Source organism: Rattus norvegicus, chromosome 15, assembly GCF_021556685.1.
Source record: "Rattus norvegicus strain SHRSP/BbbUtx chromosome 15, alternate assembly SHRSP_T2T, whole genome shotgun sequence".
Taxonomy (NCBI): Eukaryota; Metazoa; Chordata; class Mammalia; order Rodentia; family Muridae; genus Rattus; species Rattus norvegicus.
In genome coordinates this window covers 24,854,697-24,876,359 of record NC_141548.1, presented here as the reverse complement: position 1 = coordinate 24,876,359, position 21,663 = coordinate 24,854,697, and the positions used below count along the sequence as shown (strand labels likewise).

The 21,663-nt window shown below is 44.5% G+C and overlaps 1 pseudogene; it reads left to right on the top strand.

Moving 5' to 3' along the window:
* The first annotated feature begins 370 nt into the window (after window positions 1-370).
* Window positions 371-19,904, top strand: Atp5pb-ps3 (ATP synthase peripheral stalk-membrane subunit b, pseudogene 3; annotated as a pseudogene).
* Window positions 19,905-21,663: the final 1,759 nt, after the last annotated feature.

The window sequence follows — 21,663 nt, the reverse complement described above, 5'->3', positions numbered from 1 at the left end:
TTCGGATCCCAGCTCCGGAAAAAAAGAACCAAAAAAAAAAAAAAAAAAAAAAGAAAGAAAGAAAAGTGCACTCAACTCGTTTCAGCCATGTTCCCAGGAGTTTGAGTGCGGTTAGAAAGATTAAAGAACAGTTTGTGTTGGGGTTTGTGGCTTTGGTCATAGCGTGCCTTTCTGCCTCTCAAGCTGCCCACTTCAATTAAAATTAATCAGCGCCTCCCAGGCCGTGCGGAGAGCGGCTTGTCCTCCATCCATCACTGCCGGGCTTATCTAGTTCCGGGTCAGTATTTCCTGATTACGGTCTGTGGCCCCGTCGTGCTGCCAGCTGTTGCTCCCGGCCATTCATCACACAACAATTTCTGCTGTTAGCAAAATGACGTTGGCACATGACCAGTCTCGCCAAGTGTCCCAGAGAGGAATGCCAATGGCGCTGCTTGCATGCCAGGCTGCTGCCCAGGATTCAGAAGCGACCTTAAGTGTCGTGCGTGAAGGCTGGTGGTAAAAATAATCTGTGCCGAAGTTACATGCAGTACTCAAGTGGGCTCTTTCTCTGGGAAGTAGGAGGAATCTTCGATTCCTATTGGGAGCCGCGGTGTGACGGATCCAGAGTCACAGGCCAGGAGCTGCTGCAAACTTGAGAAATTACTGTGGCTTTGTTCAGCTTTTAAATCTGTAAGTCATTGAGGACCGTTTGAGTTTAAAAGTCAAGCAATTAGAATGCCTACTGTTTCTCGGCTCTCTGTTTACTATGCTTGGGCCGAACCCTCTGGTCATTTATTCATTCTTCAATCAATATTTACTGAGTGTTCCAGGCACTGTAGACAGGGATCTATTTTCTTTACAGTAAGTCTTGCCACCGTCATTTAGAAACCCCTTTGCCCTCAGGGCTGGGTTGCTATGGAAACCTATTGGCAACCTTCCCCCCCGCCCCCCCCGCCGCCCCCAGAAAAGAAACCATGGACCTGTGTATGGTCCCTAGACAGTATTTTTGACATCTTTCTCCCAAGGTGGCCTAGAAAAGAACCGAGATGTAGGAGACGCCCTGTCACGTGACCAGAGGTTTGCCTTCTCCTCCAATCCCCGTTTCCCTGATGCTTAGTTTTGAGTACTCCAGGGGAAGAGAGGAGGTTAGAAGGAGGAGGGAAAGGAAGCCAGAAAGAAAAGTATAGTGACCTAGTCATGGCCGAGCTTCACTTTCTAGTCAATGTGGCAAAATGAAGGCTCAAAATAGAATTGAGGGCTGGAGAGATGGCTCAGCGGTTAAGAGCACTGACTGCTCTTCCAGAGGTCCTGAGTTCAATTCCCAGCAACCACATGGTGGCTCACAACCATCTGTAATGGGATTCTATGCCCCTCTTCTGGTGTGTCTGAAGACAGCTACAATGTATCCTATACCTGAAATAAATAAATAATTCTTTTAAAAAAATAGAATTGAATTGACTTCGAGAAAAATGACTAGGGTAAGGCATGTGAAATTGCTGATTGATTGATAGTTTTTGACTTGAAACTGTATCAGTTTCTGGGTTCCACCTACAAACCATGCACTGTTCCTTGCTATCCCCTATCCCAACTCACAGGAGAAAAAAGAAATCACAATTGTTTCATTTTCCTTGGATGTCTTATTGTCTTAGAAAAGATCACTCAAGAAATCATCAAAGAAAAGAAAACTCTTCATCCAGAGAATCTAACTTTTAAATTAGAAATGTGAAAAATATAGAAGTATCAGGGGATTTGTTTGGTAAGAGGGAGGGAGAGATTATAAACGTAACAAAGCCAGGAGGGGATGGGGCACGCATTTAATCCCAGCATTTAGGAGGCAGAGGCTGGAGGGTCTCTGTGAGTTCAAGGCCAGCTGGTCTACATAGTGCGTTCCAGGACAGGTAGGGGCTACACAGAGAAACCCCATCCCACAAAAACAAAAATCAGTAACAACAAACGAAAGGAAAAAGGGAAGATGTAACAAGGGGGCATATGAAAAATACACATATTTATTAAATTTGTGAAATAATAAATCAATCAAAATTTGAAAAGTGAAAATGAACCCTGGCTACTTCTGAGGCAGAATTGATGTGTCAGAGCAGGGCCGCACCAGAAGGCTACTTTATATAAGCTCCCAATTAGGATGCATTGCTCTTATCCATTTTCTACGTAGATCTTACTAATACTCCTTCACAAAATATGTTTATTTAAAACCCCACAGGGGCTGGAGAGATGGTGGTTAAGAGCACTGACTGTTCTTCCAGAGGTCCTGAGTTCAAATCCCAGCAACCACATGGTGGCTCACAACCATCTGTAATGAGATCTGAGTCCCTCTTCTGGTGTGTTAGACGACAGCAACAGTGCACTCATATAACTAAAATAAATAAATCTTAAAAAAAAAAAAGCAAATATTTGGGGTCTCTAGAATGTGCCAAGGGTCAAAGTAAATGACAGACTATATACTTCATTAAATTTTTCTTTTTGGGCTGGAGAGATGGTTTAGCAGTTAAGAACACTGACTGCTCTTCCAGAGGCCCTAAGTTCAAATCCCAGCAACCGCATGGTGGCTCACAGTCATCTGTAATGAGATCTGATGCCTTCCTCTGGTGTGTCTGAAGATGGCTACAGGCTACAGTGTACTTATATATAATAAATAAATAAAATCTTTAATTTTTTTCTTTTTGTAGATTTTTTGGCATATTTTCATCTATTTGGATCCAGAGCATTAAATACAGTACCCCTTGCTCCCACCAACACTCCCACCCCCACCCGCACCCCCAGCTCCACCCCTGGACAGGGTTTCTCTGTTTGGCCCCAGCTCTCTCAGAACTTGCTATGTAGACCAGGCTGGCCTCAAACTCAGAAATCTGCCTACTTCTACCTCCCAAGTGCTGAAATGAAAGGCATGTGTCACTATGCCCAGTTTTATACATTTTAAAATATATTTCTGCTTTGTTTGCATGTGGGTCTGTACACCACATACCCACCTGGCATCCCTAGAGGCCAGTAGAGGACATGGGATCCTCTGGAACTGAAGCTTTCCATGGTTGTGATCCACCATGTGGGCGCTCAAATTCCAATCTGAGTCCTCTGGAAGAGCACTTAGTGCTCTCAACTGCTGACCCATGTTTCCAGCTCCTTAGACTGTACATTCTTTTTTTTTTTTTTTTTTTTTTTTTTTTTCGGAGCTGGGGACCGAACCCAGGGCCTTGCACTTCCTAGGTAAGCGCTCTACCACTGAGCTAAATCCCCAGCCCCTAGATTGTACATTCTTAAAGGGTGATGCTCTATGAAACCAGGAGTATAGATATTCCCTCTAAAATGTCAAACGTAAATTGCAGAGTTTTAAAACAAGATATGTTCTAGCAAATTCTCCACCTGGGACTTTTCAATATAGATGAGCATTTATGGGCAAGGCTGATCGTCAGGCCCTTACCATGGATGATTCAAGAAAGTTATTTTCCAGAGATGGGCAGAGAAGAAGACAAGTCAGTACCCAGGGCTTCTGCCAACAGCAACAGAGTGGTCACAACCCTTCCTTTGGTGCAAAAGAAAAGTATTTCATGGTCTTAGTGTGAGGCCCAGTGGTAGAACGCTTAAGTAGTGAAGTGACGCCTGGATTCCATCTTTAGTATAGACAAAAAAACCAAGACAAGAGCTGGTTCTGAGAACTAGGAAAAGAGGACTCTGCTGAGGAGGCCACCTTGAGAACAGGACCATGGCCTCTAAGGCTCGAAGTGAGTCTTAACTACTGGGAGATCCCCCAAATGAGACACGGGAATGGAGTTCGATGCAAACGCAAGAGGTTTATTTTCCAGCTCATTGGGGTCGACCTTCAATCAACCCCTCATGGCGAGTGACTAGAAGGCGACCCCAAATGGCTATAACAAGCAGTTTTTATACTTTTTAGGGGTACAGGTTACATCAGCAAGGTTACAGTTTAAACTTAATGGCCTTTGAATCTACTGTCTAGCAAGCATATGACATGCATTCAAACTCTATCTGGGACCAGAGGGTCAGGTGACTATCAGTACATTCTGCAGTTTTTCAAGAATGTCCCTGCTCCTCCCAAGAACTGTGGGTGGAGAATGGAACTTGGCCTAGCCTTTGCCGGAGGCGGGAAGCTGGTACTTGACCTAATCTTGACCTGAGGCGGTGATTGTAAAGCTGGCCAAAATCCCTAGGGTCCTTCACAGGAACCTCATAACCTACCTACTTTCTACCAGGCCAAGCTTCTTAATAGCTCTTACACTTCAGTAAGAACTAGGGTCCTTCAGCCAACATTGAGAGATCTAACGAGGGCGGAGGGACTAGAACTTTGGCCTAATCCCAGTCCTTCTCTGTCACCTGCTGCCTGGGACCAACCAGAAGCCAGGAGTCAAAAGAAAACAAAACAACAACAAAAAAGATGAACATGATTCTGGTCCCCAAGGAATAGAGATGAGGGTACAATGTGGATATTCGAGAGCCAACAATTGCTTTTAAAAGATGTTTATTGCAGTACTATCTATAAAACCACAATATCGGAGTGAACTTAAAAGTCCCAAACCACGGTGAAATTTTAATAATGTAAAGAATTCAATATACGTGAGTCCAGTGAAATGCTGTGCAGCCATTGCAAACAATGACACAGGAAAGCTCACAAAATCTGCATGAATCCACTTCTCTGTCTTTTAAAAAGTGTGTATGCGGGGACTGGAGAGATGGCTCAGCGGTTAAGAGCACTGACTGCTCTTCCAGAGGTCCTGAGTTCAATTCCCAGCAACCACATGGTGGCTTGCAACCATCTGAAATAAAGTCTGATACCAAAAAAAAAAAAAAAAAAAAAAAGTATGTATGCATAGATATGTGGTCTGCATACAGGGGAGGGGGAGACAGACACATAGAATATAATCATTTTATATCTAATATAATAATTTTAAATGTAACATTTAAAAAATTATTATAAAAGTAAATGACAAAACCCAAAGAGCTCTTAAGTAAGAAGAGTGCTGAGGAATTTTTCTTTTTTTTTCTTTTTTTCCGGAGCTGGGGACCGAACTCAGAGCCTTGCGCTTGCTAGGCAAGGGCTCTACCACTGAGCTAAATCCCCAACCCCCAGGAATTTTCAGACCGGCAGCTAGCTGGAATGGCCACAGTCTCCTCAGGTCTGATGAAGAAGAGCCAGGGAAGAATGTTGCAGGATATTTCATCACAGCGTGACCCCAGTGCACGGGCTGGTGAGGAGGGTGTGGCTCCCAGGACCTTACCCTGCATGGCTGTGGGAACGAACCTGCCTTCAGGCTGCTGTGGAGGATCTCCCTGCAGTCAGCGTGCTTTGGAAGCCAATGGAGCCTGACTGACTAGTCAGGGTGCTGTGGAAGCAGCTGATGGCAGGAACCTGCAAAGGAACGCCATAGGGAACCCTGCTGCCGACAGCGTCATGCCAGAGCCCCGGTCTGCCAAGAGAAACACCAGGGCCCAGCTCCAGTTTTGAAGAGGTAGAAATGAAATTGGGTACAGAAAGGCAATGAATTATTGATAAGTGATCTATATCTAATGTCTCGAGCATGGTCTAGGAATATTCGTGTATGGTTTTAGAAAGTGGTATTTTCTTGTTCTGGCATTAGTTTGCAGCATAATTGCTATGCTAACGTTTTTTACATGATTAAAGCCATTATGAGCTGACATCTTGATTGTCAAACATTACATATGCAGCTTATTGTACTTGGCTCATTGCTTATTTCTTTCTGTTAAAACCTCTTCCTTTTTACCATTATGAACAGTGTTGTGGCGAGCATCTTTAAATAATTCTTTCTTTCTTTCTTCCTTTCTTTCTTTCTTTCTTTCTTTAAAGATTTATTTATTTATTTATATGTAAGTACACTATAGCTGTCTTCAGACACACCAGAAGAGGGCATCGGATCCCATTACAGATGGTTGTGAGCCACCATGTGGTTGCTGGGAATTGAACTCAGGACCTGTGGAAAAGCAGTCACTGCTCTTAACCTCTGAGCCATATTTCCAGCCCCCTTCTTTCCTTTTTCTAAAGTTTTTTTTTTAATTTATTTAATGTATATCTGCATGTACACCTCTTTTTTTTTTTTCTTTTTTTCAGAGCAGGCTGGCCTCGAACTCATAGCCTCCCAAGTGCTGGGATTAAGTACATGCACCACCATGCCCAGCTTAAATAATCATTTTTCTCATATGAAATTACAGGATATTGGATTGCTGGATCGATGGTTCTGTTAAATTGTTAAGCCTACATGCTTTGTGAATTATTTAGTAGTTTTATGTTCCTAAGAAAAACATTTGACACGCCCACCCTTGTACCCCCACCTCCACATCAACACGTACAATAATCAGGTGCACACACACAAACGTATTTTTGCTTTGTGCACTTTCAACAGTGCAGGAAAACTGAACAATGCATTTAAAAATGCATGTACTGTGGGCTTCTGATCTGGTGTCCAAGTTAAACAAGGTCAGGTGTCATAACCCTTCCAGGAAGAATTTCTCTGAAAGGCAGGTAGCTGGGCCAGAAAACTGCCTAGGAAAGTTGCAGATACTGCCCATAGCAGCTCTTCTCTAAAACAGCATGTAGGATTTGGGGATTAGTGAGCTCTTCTGTTTTCAGAACAGTTTTAGACTTACAGAAAATTTAAGTCAGAGTCCAGACTTCGCATGTTCCTCCTTGTCCCCACATACACAACCTTCCTCACCAGCATCTATATGCACTTCCTAGTGCCTTTCTTAAAGCTCCCTACCTGGCTTTGGATTCTATGCAAAAAAGAGAACAGTGACCTGAACCTAGGTAAACATGTACGTGTTTACTCCCTCTGCTCTGGCATCCTCAGGATGTGAGCCTCTGCTTCAAATTCCTATTGTCCTGACTTCCCTGCAGTGACCTGCTTTAACTTGCAACAGAATATCAGAATAAACCTTTTCTCCCCTAATTAGTTTTTGTCAGGGCATTGTTTTACCACAGCAACAGCAAATCAAATTAAGACAGGATGAAATTCCTTGGTGAGATGGCTAAGCCCTAAGGTAAGAAACAAATGCACCTACAAAGAAGAAACAAATTCATCCTGGCTAGCCTCGCTATCACAAACTACTCCAGTTGAAATAGCGTGGGAGATCAGGGATTAGACCAGCCTTAAACTGCATCAGAGGAGGATGTGTGGCAGGGAGAAAGCAGCACTCGGCAGATCATAGGACCTGACATCATCCGTGATTTCAAGTGCCCCTCTCGGGTCCTGAATTGTCTCCCTCTCTGCATCTCTAAGCAAATGCACTGTTGTTATTATTTTTGAAAAGACTCTTGACTTTTCAAATGTTGTCACCAGTTAAGACTAAGGAAAAGCAGGGCTAGGGAGCTTGCTCCAGGGAGGAAGCACTTCCACACAAACATGAGGGCCGGAGCTCAGGCCTCCAGCACCTGCATAGAGCAGGCAAGCAGAGCAGCCTGCCAATAATCCCAGTGCTCAGGAAATGGAGAGAGGGGGTCCTTGAGGTAAGCTAGCTAACTAAGGCTTGCCCATTGGCAAGCTCCAGGTTCAGTAAACAGACCTGTGCTCCATAAATAAAGTGGAGAGCAATTGAGGAAGATACTTGTGTTCATCAGGGCTTTCTAGAGTAGTAGAACACACACACACACACACACACACACATTGCATACAATACCATTTTATAAATGTGTAGAACATATATAGTAAGCATTATATAGTTCTTCTTTCAACATCTTTTATATAGGCCTGCCAGCAGAAGGTGTGGTCCAGATAAAAGAGCTCAAAAGATCTTAATCAAAGGAGATCATCCTCCCTGAAAGATTCAGATAAGAAGCAGGTCTTCCCACTTAAAGTATTAATCAAGAAAAAACTCCTCACAGGTGTGGCCAGCCATCTGGGTTTTCAGATGTATTCAAGATGACCACCAAGAATCATCACAATGTTCAACCTCTGCCCTCCACACGCACATGCATACCCACACGCACACGTGCCCACATGCATGTGGAGATGTGTAAAGGAACGCCATACATGTACACAAATTTAAAGGAGAAGAAAAATAATATGGCACATGCCCAGGCCAATGAAGGAGACCCAGTCTACCAGAAAAAGAAAAATGACCGGAGGCCCGTGCATAGCAACGTTGTGGAACACAGGTTGAGTTTGCTCAAGGCTTTGGGTTTGATCCCTCAGAACTACACAAAAAAAAGACAAAAGGGTGCTCTTTACCTTGTGAAGTCCCTAGAAGAAGAGCAAGATATTTGTTTACATTGTGAACCTCCAGACTGTGAACTGGAAACACCTTTTCTTGCTGTGGTGTGCTCTAGCACTCAACTTTAACCCAAGAGCTTTCTGTAACGAGGATTAAATAAAGTCAACCCTAGGTCAAGAGGCGGAGCACGCAACCAGGGAACAGGGAGTGAGCAGAAGAAAACCCAGGAAAGAGACAGGAGAGGTTTTGAGTTGAAGGATACTTAAGACAGCATGGAGAAGGAGAGGAGCTTTTTCCTTCTGGAACTCTGATGGAGTAAGAAGATCATTTGGGTACTTTCTTTGCCTCTGTGAGCTAACAAGCTTTTACCACAGCATCTGGCTCCTGAGTCTTATTTGGTAAAATCAAATGGCTGGGATTTTTTTTTTTTTTTTTTTTTTTTTTTTTGGTTCTTTTTTTCGGAGCTGGGGACCGAACCCAGGGCCTTGTGCTTCCTAGGTAAGCGCTCTACCACTGAGCTAAATCCCCAGCCCATGGCTGGGATTTTTATCTTCGGCTTTTTTTTTTTTTTTTTTTTTTTTTTTTCGGAGCTGAGGACCGAACCCAGGGCCTTGAGCTTGCTAGGCACCACTGAGCTAAATCCCCAACCCCATGGCTGGGATTTTTTTCTGTGAAACAACAATGCCCACATTAAACAATCTACAAAGCCTGAGGAGAAAGTCAGTGACTGAGGAGAGTTAGAATGTTAGGGTTGGGAACCAGTGATTGGGGAATCTTTTTTTTTTTTTTTTTTTTCTCGGAGCTGGGGACCGAACCCAGGGCCTTGCACTTGCTAGGCAAGCGCTCTACCACTGAGCTAAATCCCCAACCCCTGTGATTGGGGAATCTTTGGTTCCGTTCATAAGCATTTATTGTGCACCTCTGTGTGGGAGCTAACATCCTTCCGACATTAGATAAAAGCATTAAAATGTCCAGACCCCCAGCTCCCAGTAAATCAAGGGCAAGGAATGTCATCACATAGCATCAGAGACCTCTCACAGAGGCTTTCCTGATTGGTGTGATCATCTGCTTGAGGTATTTTTAAAGTGCCTTGGTTTTATGGCCTTGTTTTAGTAGGATAACACCTCATGAAATGTTACCACATCGGTGATAGAATTTGGGCCAAGCTAGACCTACGTTCTCAGGGCCATAGTACTTGTTAAGGTACATTGTGTGAAGCTGTGTCTCTGTATATTCGATTGTTAATTCTATACTGGCAGAGAGCTAGATGCTGGCAGGACCTTGATATTGTTACTTCTATGAGCCATCACCGGTCTCATATTTTGTAAATATTTGTTGTCCTTCACCTGCCTAAGACAATCTAGAACTGTACCTGATTGGCTGTAATAAAGATCCAAGGACCAATAGGAGGGTAGATCTCTGGGCAGCGAGAGAGGGACGCTGGGAGAAAAGGCAGACACGGGAGATTTGCAAGGGACACGGAGGTGAACCTGAGGGAAATGGAGAAGCAGAAGAAGCAGAGCCGGCCACGTGACGGCACGCCATGCCAGGATTAGTCGGGTTAAGTTTAGAGCAGTCAGAAGAACGTCCAGCAAAAGGCCTAAGCTTTAAAATATTAAAAGCCTCTGTGTCGTTTTTAATATTGCTGGCAGGTCTTAGAAAGCTCCATTATAGGAGCGCTTAGGCTTCAGAGTAGACTACTTCTGACTGCCTTCGAGGGGAGAGCTAAGCTCTTTGTCAGCAACCTTCACTTACCTGGAGTGCATCCTCTGGGGATGCTGATCTAAGTCTTCTCTCTGAATAATTGTTTTAGTGTTTCTTGCAAGGTGGCTCTCTGAGTGTCACCTTCCGCCCACCTTTCTTAAAAATTATTTATTTTTATTTACATGAGTACACTGTAGCTATCTTCAGACACACCAGAAGAGGGCATTGGATCCCATTACAGATGGTTGTGAGCCACCATGTGGTTGCTGGGAATTGAACTCAGGACCTCTGGAAGAGCAGTCAGTGCTCTTAACCACTGAGCCATCATCTCTCTAGCCCCTCTACCCACCGTTTAAGGCATAATCACACTAGATAGCTCTGGCTTTCCTGAAACTCACTATATAGGCCAGGCTGGCCTTGAACTCATAGAGATCTGCTTGCCCCTACCTCATAAGTGCAGGGGGATTGAGGCATGCACAATGACAATTGGCTTCACTTCCCTTCTTGGTGTCCTCTGAGCTTCCTAGGTCTGTGGTTTGTGGTTTTGATATTAATTTGGAGTTACTACTACTATTAACCCCTCTTCCCTCCTCCCTTCTGATATTTCCATTGTGCCTCTGTCCTGTCTTCTGTCGTTGTCTGTCCCACAGCCGTTATTCTTCTCCCCTTTCTGAGTCTTTTTTCCCTCTCTATTCTTTCCGTTTTACAAGTTTCTGATGTGTGTCTATGTATGCGTGGGCATGTGTGTGCAAATGTGCGCGAGTGCGTGTATGTGTTTGCAAGGGTGTGTGTGTGTGTGTGTGTAATGATGGTATGTGGGTGGAGACTAGAGGTCCTTTTTGAGTCCACTTTATCCATTGAGACGGGGCATCTCATTGAGCCTGGAGCTCCCTGGTTTGGCTGGATTTCTGAGCAGTAAGCTTCAGGCTCTACCTGTCTCTGCCCCTAAGCACAAGGTTACAGGTGCATACCACTTGGGACGATGCTGGGGATACAAATCCAAAACCCCATGCTTGCACAGCAAACACATTTCACTCACTGAGCCACCTCCCCAGACTCAATTTTACAAACTTTTACTGTCTTAGCCTCAATCTCAGAAACTCTTCCTCTGCATTTCCCACTAGTGAAACCAGTGAGCCATAAGACACGATTTTCTCTTCTGTGACCACAGGGTTTTTTTCCCCCCTCTTCCGTGGTCCATTTTTATTCTCTTAGAGTTTCCATCTCTTTAAATACATTCTTCATCTGTTCTTGCAAGATGTCTACATTTACCATTAAAGCCCTTAGCATATTAATCATAGTTTTAAAAATTCCTAGGTTCATAATTCCAACATTCTTGCCATTCTCTGACCCCTGGTTCAGACTTATTCTGCCTTCAAACCGCGCTTCTTTGGGTGTGGCTTATAAGCCTTCGTAGACAGGTGAACATGACCTGGCAAGGACCTGCTGAACACAGGCCATTAGTGACGTAATGGGGCAGGGACGGGAATGCTCCAAGGTCCAAGAGGTTTCCTGTTAATCTGTGCCCTTAGACGGTGACGTTTACCTGTCTTTTCATTTTTTCCCCTTTTTAGAGGGTAGGGGTACGGCTGGGTGGTTCACCCAGGAAAGCCGGACTCGAGGGTCTCCCGAAGGAGGCTGAGCTTAGAAGAAATCCTCTGACACACTCCTTTCCCTGTGATTGCTGGCAAGGTTCCTGGAGGAGAGGTCCTACGGAGCTGTCTCTGTGACTGCTGTTCCCCAACATTAGGTCTCAAAGATCTCACCCTGAACATCTGTCAGCTCACCCATCCCCCATTTGCTGCCCGGAGCTTGCTTCCTCACAGTCTGCCCTGGTGAGCTGATTCTGGCACGTCTGGCTGGCTTTCCCGTGTTGAAGATAGCTCTGCTTTACAACCTCATTCTCTAAGTGGATCTAAGATGAGGTGTTGGGTTTTCATTTGGTCAGGTAGAACAGAGCAGTGGCTTCTAAGTTCCTTACTTGCCAGACAAAAACCCAGAAGCCCTAAGGTTGTCATTGATCTTGGCTCCGCCCCACAGTTACCTAGCAACAGCCTTATCACATAAAGGGGGCTGCTTGCCCCCTCCTCGCTCTCTTCTCTTCTTCTCTTGCTCCCTTACCCTCTCCCCATTTCCCTACCCCCTCTCTCAGAGGGAAGGGATGCCTCAGCATGGGCCCGCAGAGGCATTCCCTTCCCCCATACCATACCGGCTTTTAAAATTGTGTTTGTTACCTCCTGACTACAAGATAACTGGTGCTACCTCGAACATCACCTCCAAGGTCGGTCGTGGCAGGAAGAGAAGAGGGAAGCAACACCTGCCTGTGTCTTTGTTAGGAAAACAGTCTTACTCAGGTCGGCTTGATCTGGTCCGGGCTTGTGTGCCTCAGCTATTCTTAACTGAGAGGAACAAGCCTGTGCGTGAGAATGAGAGGGAGGAGATGGTGGAGCAAGCTGCAGCCTTTGGCAATCCAACATGACTGGGAGATATTTGAAAAAAATGTCATTATTCTTCCTACACAGACAAGACTCAGGTTTCCTCTAAGCCTGTGAGCTTAAGGCAACTCAGTTGGCCCTTGAGTGGTCAGAAAGACGTGTGTGTGTGTGTGTGTGTGTGTGTGTGTGTGTGTGTGTGTGTGTGTGTGTGTTTGTGTAGCAGGGGTGGAAGTGGTGAGTCCTAGGCCCTTTCCTCCTTTTGTTTGGTACAAGGTCTCCTGTTGGAACTTTGCCAAGGAGGTAAGGCTCAATGTCCCTCTAAGTCTCCTCGAGTCTCTACCCACTCCCACACATAACCCTGGACAGCGTTACAGGCATGCATTGTGATATCTGACTCTTTATGTGGATTCTGGGGAGCTGAACTCATGTCCTCTCATTTAGAAGGCAAACACTTTACCAATTAAGCTATCCTTTTGCTTTTAAAAAAATTTTTTAAGACAATTAATTTTTTTATTATTATTATCTATGTGTATGGGTCTTTTGCCTGCATGTGTATTTATCTGTGCACCATGTCAATTTCTGGTACCTCAGAGGACAAAAGAGGGCATTGGATCCCCAGGAACTGGAGTTAGACAGTTGTGAACTGGCAGATAAGTGCTGAGATACAATCAGTGTTATATCTTCTGGAAGAACGACCACCCCCAAAAGACAATTTTTAACGATATAATTAAAATTTTCCACAGGATAAATCAGGATTATTTTAAGTCCTCTTCTCCAATATTTCCCCCTTTGCAAACCTTTTAATTATCCCTGATTCTCCTATATGAACTCCATGGCCACTAAGTGGTTTTTCTCTGGCAACCCTTCCAGGCTCCTAGAGTCCTCATTAAATTCTCACCGATCACTGTTCCTCCCTTACTGTAAGAGGTAAATAAAGGCCTTCTTCAATCAGTAATTAGACTCCTGTCTGCCTGATGGCAAAGTGAACTTCATCAAGGTCAAGGCCTTGCCTTACCTGCTCAACACTGACCTAGACTCTCACATGTTTGTTCAATGAATAGATAAGTGTATTCCCTTTCCACTCACCACCACAACACTTGAAGATATGGATTATAGTATATTTATGCACCAAGGAGCATCAGGAAACAGAACCCACTCAGAATCCCCACCCCCACCCCACGGGAGAGGTTTATTTGGGGTTGGGGGAGGACAAAGGGGGCGATGAAGAAGAAAAAGAGAACTTTTTAAAAAAGATTTATTTCTTTTTTTAAAATATTTATGGGGGTTGGGGATTTAGCTCAGTGGTAGAGCGCTTGCCTAGCGAGCTCAAGGCCCTGGGTTCGGTCCCCAGCTCCAAAAAAAAAGAAAAAAAAAAAAAGAAAAAAAAAAAAAGAAAAAAATATTTATTTATTTTATGTATATTAGTACACTGTAGCTGTCTTCAGACACACCAGAAGAGGGCATTAGGTCCCATTACAGATGGTTGTGAGCCAACATGTGGTTGCTGGGAATTGAACTCAGGACCTCTGGAAGAGCAGTCAGTGCTCTTTTTCTTTTCTTTTTTTTTTTTTTTGTTCTTTTTTTCGGAGCTGGGGACCGAACCCAGGGCCTTGCGCTTCCTAAGTAAGCGCTCTACCACTGAGCTAAATCCCCAGCCCCTAGTCAGTGCTCTTAACCACTGAGCCATCTTTCCAGCCCAAGATTTATTTCTTTTTTTTTTTTCTTTTTTCTTTTTTTTTGGAGCTGGGGACTGAACCCAGGGCCTTGCGCTTGCTAGGCAAGTGCTCTACCGCTGAGCTAAATCCCCAACCCCGATTTATTTCTTTAATGTCTGAGTACTCTATCTGTATGTATAGTTGTATGCCAGAAGAGGGCATCCAATAGTGCTATAGATGGTTGTGAGCCATCATGTGGTTGCTGGGAATAGAACTCAGGACCTCTGGAAGAGCAGCCAATGCTCTTAACTGCTGAGCCATCTCTCCAACCCACTCATAATTTTTAAAAAGCAGAGAGAACTTTATACAGTGAGTTTATGGTGACAGAGAGAGGCTGTGAGAACTTCGTGACATCTTGGGCATTGGAAACACTGGTCCTCTTGGGAGCTGTACTGGCTAATTTTGTGTATCAACTTGACAAAAGCTGGAGTTATCACAGAGAAGGAGCCTCAGTTGTGGAAATGCCTTCATGAGACCCAGCTGTAAGGCATTTTCTCAACTAGTGATCAAGGTGAGAGGACCCAGCCCATTGTGGGTGGTGCCATCCCTAGGCTAGTGATCTTGGACTCTATAAGAAAGCAAGCTGAGCAAGCCAGGGGAAGCAAGCCAGTAAGCAACATCCCTTCATGGCCTCTGCATCAGCTCCTGCTTCCTGACCTGCTTGAGTTCCAGTCCTGACTTCCCTTGGTGATGAACAGCAATGCAGAAGTAAGCTGAATAAACCCTTTCCTCCCCAACCTGCATGATGTTTGTGCAGGAACAGAAACCCTGACTTAGACAAATTGGTACCAGAAGTGGGGTATTCCTGTGACAACCTGACCTTGTTTTGGGGAGGACTGTAGAAGGACTTTGGAACTTTGAGCTAGAAGAGCCATCGGGATGTTAAGAGTTCTGCAGGATGCTCTTAGGAGCTTGGAAGATAATGTTGAAAACAGTGCAGAAGATGGAAGCCTGGCTTGTGAAATTTCAGAGGGAAGATCAAAGACTCTTGTCAGGGCTGTTGCTATTTTGATAGTGAAGATTCTGTGGTTTTGGTTAGCTGGGGCTGAAGAACCAGCTGTGATTAACAAGATACCAGAACTACTAAAGCAAACCTTTGAGTTACTAGGGCTATTGATGCTGGTCAGTTGGAGCTAAGAAATTAGCAGTGATTAAGAAGAGACCAGCATCATTGAGGTGAAATCGTCTGGGAAGTATTTTCTGAGAGCGCAAAGAGGCTGTATTCCAGAGATAGCCAAGGTTGTAACTTGGGATAGGGATCTTGGGTTTTATAAGAAAGCCAGTAAGTAACATCCCTCCATGGCCTCTGCATCAGCTCCTGCTTCCTGACCTGCTTGAGTTCCAGTTCTGACTTCCTTTGGTGATGAACGCAATGTGGAAGTGTAAGCTGAATAAACCCTTTCCTCCCCAACTTGCTTCTTGGTCATGATGTTTGTACAGGAATAGAAACCCTGACTAAGACAGGAGCCTCAGGTTGGAGGAACAGTAAGAACCTATATTTGCATAGCCTCCAAGGCCACAATATGTAGGACAGGAGTCCAAGTGCAGTGTGGCTCATTTGAGTCCTTCATTTGGTTGGACAAACTTTAGTCCTTCAGTCTGGTACGGCCAAACTCAAGTCAGGAGGGTTCCATTTCTTTCTGGAGGCTAGAAGAAGGAACCTGCTCCCAGCTCATGCACACTGTTGGAAGAATTCAGCCCCCACCCAGTCTCTAGGTGAGGGCTCTGTCTTCTTGCTGAGTGTCCATCAAGAATGATTTGTTTAGAGATGGCCTGTAGGGTTTGCTTCACCAAGCCAGCCAGAGATCTCAAGCTTCTGATCTCTTCACCTTCCAGTCCAAGACAGTTCTCCACTTAGAAGGCTCAAGCAGTTACAGTAGGCTCACCTGCATAGCCCAAGATCATCTCCTCAACTCAAGTTACCTGAGTTGAGTCTACAAAGCACAAAGTCGCTCTCACCTTTATGTCTCACAAGTTATAGAGATGTTATTCACAAATGTTCTGTCTTTCTTAGAGAGTGGATCTTAGTAACCATTTTCTACAATGTAGCCTGCTTCTCACTGACAACCCTTCACATTTACCCCAGGCAATTCAACTTTAAAACTGATGAAGCAACAAAGGAACTATTGAGGGGCCTGAAGAGAAGAGTCAATGGTTAAGAGCACTTACTGCTCAAGCAGGGGACCCCAGTTCTGATCCCAGCATCCACATCGGATGCTTCACAGCCTCTGGTAACTCCAGTTCCAGGTGATCCATCCCATCTGGTCTCCATTTGCTTCTAAAGATAGGTGTACCTACCCACACAACACAGACACACACACACACACACACACACACACACACACACACACACACACAAAATTTAAATATATATCCTCAGTCTGTAATTGCTTAAAACTTACCTCAAGGACTGTCTCTGAAGAAATGTGTTCCCTTCAACAACCCATTAAACACAAACTTCTCTAAGTACGTCAGGTTCTTTTTCTTAATCTAGAAGATTCTTTTCTTTCTAATCTAAGGCATTTGTGTTCCTGCTCTCTGTAACACTAGATTGGGTCAGCCTTGGTTGTTAGGTTGATTGGATTAAATAACGCCTTGATGGTTAGTAAAGGTCACTTCCGTGTGTGCCTGTGATGCCATTTCCAGGGATGGTTGAATCATGAGGCCCTGCTGTAAGGATTCATCCCTTGATAAATTCTTCATATGAAGGCATTTTTGGGAATCAGTGGAAGGTAGGAACCAGGAAGGATGGAAGGAGGACACTAGGACTATGTTCTTGGGGACTCCATAGGGAGGGCTCTGGTTCCTTCCTTATGCCCTTTTCTCTACTTTAAAAAAAAATTGATTTACTTTTTACTTTCTGTACATTGGTGTTTTGCCTGCATCTATGTTGTGTGAGGGTGTCAGGTCCCCCAGAACTGGAGTAATAGACAATTATGAGCTGGCATGTAGGTGCTGGGAATTGAACCTGGATCCTCTGGAAGAACAGCCAGTGCTCTTAACTGAGGAGCTCTCTCTCTAGCCCCTTTCTCTGCCTCTTGACAACAATGATGCATATTGCTCTCCTGTACCACAGCCTACTTGCTACAAATGTAACCATGAGCCCCAAATAAACCTTTGCTCCCATTAAAGTGTTACAATCATAAGAAAAGAACAAATTATAAGTTACAAATGTAACCATGAGCCCAAATAAATCTTTCCTCCCATCCTTCTCTGACTGAGAGATGGCTCGGTGGTTAAGATCATTGACTGCTCTTCCAGAGGTCCTGAGTTCAAGTCCCAGCAACCACATGGTGGCTCACAACCATCTGTAGTGTGATCTGATACCCTCTTCTGGTGTGTCTGAAGACAGCGACAGTGTACTCATATATATTATATATTTAAGGGGTTTCTATTTTATTTTGTTATAGTCACAAGAAAGAAGAATACAGACATTCTCTGAGTTCCTCCACTCTTGGTTTATATATGTTGTCAGCCACCAAAGAGTTAACTTCTCCAAAGGAAAAAGACAATTTCTGCCTGATGTCTATGCAGAAAATCAGTGCTTTTCAGAACAGGACTTGTTTTATACCTTTAGCAGGTCCATCATCATACTATTAAATATTAAGTATTTTTAAATTTTATTTTTAAATGCACACATGGGAAAAATGTGCCCACTTTGATGTCCAGTTTTATTGTCTTGAACAGATGAAGTGTATAAGCCATTACCAGAACTGAGAATCAGCATGGTCTGCCATCGGTAATCAAGCCCAACTTCTGGCATCCACCAGAGTGTTTTTTCTAGCCCTATAGTTCTGCCTTCTTTAAAATGCCATGTAAAGCCAGGCACAGTGGTGCTTGCCTTTAATTCTAGCTCTCATGAGGTAATGAGAGGCCAAACCTACTCCATCTTGGGACCTGCCTCCATCTAAAAGAGAGAGAGAAAAAAAAAAAAAAGCCTGAGAACTTGGCCCGCTGCTGAACCCAAGCTGTACCCACAAACCGGGAAGGACCCCATGGCTTGTCCTTGGACAGAGTTACTCCCTAGCTACTTCCTAGCAACAGTTGATCAAAGATTAATCTGATTGTTTCAGATGTACTTTCAGGCCTTTCATAATTGTACACGGTCTTGCTTCACAGCACCCACCTGTCAGCTTACAATAGACATTCAGTTAGATGCTTGCCAAGCTGGGCTCCCCTCACTTCTATTTTCTATAAAACTTTGTCCCAATAATAGTTCGGGGCTGCTTCACCAAATCATCTGTGGGTTGGTAGTGGGTAAGCCCAAACTCAAGTTTATAATAAAGAGACCCTCGGGGTTGGGGATTTAGCTCAGTGGTAGAGCGCTTGCCTAGCAAGCACAAGACCCTGGGTTCAGTCCCCAGTTCCGAAAAAAGAAGAAGAGAAAAAAAAAAGAGACCCTAATGTGATTACATTGGAAACGGTTCCTTGGTGGTCTTTTGGGGTTCACAAATGATTCCTGGCACAACAGAAGAGACAAGCAGATCTCTGCGTTTGAGACCAGCCTGGTCTATACAGTGAGTTCCAGGACAGCCAGGGCTACATTGAGAAACCTTGCCTCAAAATACCAAAGTAAATAAATAAAATAAAACAATAAAATGCCATGTAGGGCTGGAGAGATGACTCAACGGTTAAGAGCACGGACTGCTCTTCCAAAGGTCCTGAGTTCAATTCCCAGCAACCACATGGTGGCTCTCAACCATCTGTAATGGGATCTGATGCCCTTTTCTGGTGTGTCTGAAGACAGCTACAGTGTACTTGTATATGATAAATAAATAAATCTTTTTTAAAAAATGCCATGTAAATGAAACTGTATATGCCCTGTCCAGTTTGGTTTCTTCCACTGAACAGAGATGAATCTGAGACTTATCTAAAGTCTTGTGTATATTGTTATTCATTCCTTCTGATTCCCTAGTATTATTCTACTGTGTGGGATAGTAAGTTTTTATGGTTTCTGTCACAAATTGCTACAATTTAGTGGCTTAAAGCAACAGAAAACTATTCTCTCACAGTTCTCGAGGCTACAAATTTAAAATCAGTACTAATAGACCCTAAACAAGGCCTCTGGAGCTTTTAGAGATGAATCTGTCCGTGCTTCTATCAGCTTCTGGTGGCTGCTAGCATCCCTTGCTATGGCCTCATCACTGCAGTGCCTGCCCCAGTAGTCAGTGCCTCCTCTTCTCTCCAGTCCCTCTGTCTTTCTTTATAAAGATACCCATGTGTCTTCCATTTCAGGAACCCTAATCATGTCGGCAGTCTATTTTACTTTTCCTTTGTAATAAGAAAGCACTCCCAGGTCTCTCATAGTTGTCTGGGGCCATTACTCAGCCCTAAACTGGACACACCACGTGATTGTACATAGATCCATCCACCCCTTAAAGGACATTTTGATGTTCTATTTTGGGATCCTTAAATTCAAACTGCTAGAGGCTGACAAGATGTCTGGGGTGGTTTGAATGAAAATTGCTGGCTGCTGGAGACAGTGCCCTGTCGGTCGGTGAAGTATCCCAAGACGGCTGGGTGTAAACTTGCTCTAAAGACCATTGATTTGGTATCTTTTGTGGAGATCATAACCCAAACCAGAAGACAATTGGAAACACCCCAAAGTCCTGGAATGAGACCCCCCACACACACACACACACCAGGTTGGTTAGTCTGAGAAATCACCAGTGGTGGACGCCGAGGAGAAGGAAGAGGGGAAGAACTGTGCCCAGTTCGTGTCTGGATCTCAGGCCAGGATCCAGGAGTATGAGAAGGAGGAAATAAAGAGCATGATTCCCTTTGACCATATGACCATTGACTTGAATGAGATCTTCCCAAAACCAAGCTAGACAAGAAGTACCTGTTCTGGCCCTACCACCCCATCAAGAACCTATGAAGGAGCCCAGGAGGGAGCCCCGGGATGACATGAAATAAAATATTTACATAGAAAAAAGGAAGGAAGGAAGGAAGGAAGGAGAAGAAAGAAAGAAAGAAGAGAAGGAGAGAGAGAGAGTGAGAGAGAGAAAGAGAAAATCTCCATAGGCTCATAGGGAGTGTCACTCTTGGGAGGCGTGGCCTTGTTGGAGGAGGTGTGGTATTGTTGGAGGAGGTGTGGCCTTGTTGGAGGAGGTGTGGTATTGGAGGAGGTGTGGCCTTGTTGGAGGAGGTGTGGTATTGTTGGAGGAGGTGTGGCCTTGTTGGAGGAGGTGTGGCCTTGTTAGAGGAGGTGTGGCCTTGTTGGAGGAGGTGTGGCCTTGTTGGACGAGGTGTGGCATTGTTGGAGGAGGTATGGTATTGTTGGAGGAGGTGTGGTATTGTTGGAGGAGGTGTGGCCTTGTTGGAGGAGGTGTGGCCTTGTTGGAGGAGGTGTGGCCTTGTTGGAGGAGGTGTGGCCTTGTTGGAGGGAAGGTGTCACTGGGGGTGGGCTTTGAGGTTTCAGATGCTTGACCCAGACCCAGTGTCTCTCTCTTATTGCAGCCTGTCAATACATGGGTAGAACTCTCCGCTACCTCTCCAGCACTGTCTGCCTGCATGCTGCTGTGCTTCCTGCCAAGATGAGCTTCCAGCCCTAATTAAGTGTTTTCCTTTATAAGAGTTGCTGTGGGCATGGCGTCTCTTCACAGCAGTAGAAACTCTAACTAAGACAGTGACTCAGCAGCAGGTAACTGATGCTTCCACTAAGCTGGAGGACCTGATTTGGGCTCCCAGTGTGCCAACAGTAGGAGAGAACTGACCCCTGCAAATTGATGACCAAAAACACACTGTGGTACACACAAACAAATAAATGTAAGTTTAAAAAGAAAAAAGAGGGTTGGAGATTTAGCTCAGCGGTAGAGCGCTTGCCTAGCAAGCTCAAGGCCCTGGGTTCGGTCCCCAGCTCCAAAAAAAAAAAAAAAAAAAAAAGATAATAGCCAGACTTTATTAAAGTGTGACTCCATTCTCCATGCCCTGAAATCAGCACTGTGAGTGTGTTCCTCCCCAACTTTACCACCCACCAGCTGTGAGGTTATTTCTCCAATGTCAGTCCCTCTGTGGGTATGAAGCAGTGGCCTTCCTTAGTGATACTTCTTAGCTCCTGATGACCAGTCAAGCTGGCCCTTTTGTCCATGTGTTGAAATCTTACTGTTGCATCGTTTCACCCTCTTTCTGGGTCGTGGTCGCTCACTCCTTTAATCATATCTCTTGGGAGGCAGAGGTGGGCAGATCTCAGAGTTCAAAGCCAACCTGGTCTACAGAAAGAGTTCTAGCACAGGCAGAGTTACATTGTGAGACCCTGTCTTTTTTTTTTTTTTTTTTTTTTTTTCCGGAGCTGAGGACCGAACCGGGCCTTGTGCTTGCTAGGCAAGTGCTCTACCACTGAGCCAAATCCCCAACCCCGAGACCCTGTCTTTAAAAACCAAAAAATAGGGCTGGAGAGATGGCTCAGCAGTTAAGAGCACCCGACTACTCTTCCAGAGGTCCTGAGTTCAATTCCCAGCAACCACATGGTGGCTCACGACCATCTGTAGAGGAATCCGATGCCCTCTTCTGGTGTGTCTGAAAATGGCTACAGTGTACTTATATAAATATAATAATAAATTAAAAATCTTCTTTAAAAAATAAATAATTCTAAAAAAGGAGGGAAGAAAAAAAGAAAAACCAAAAATAAAATAAGA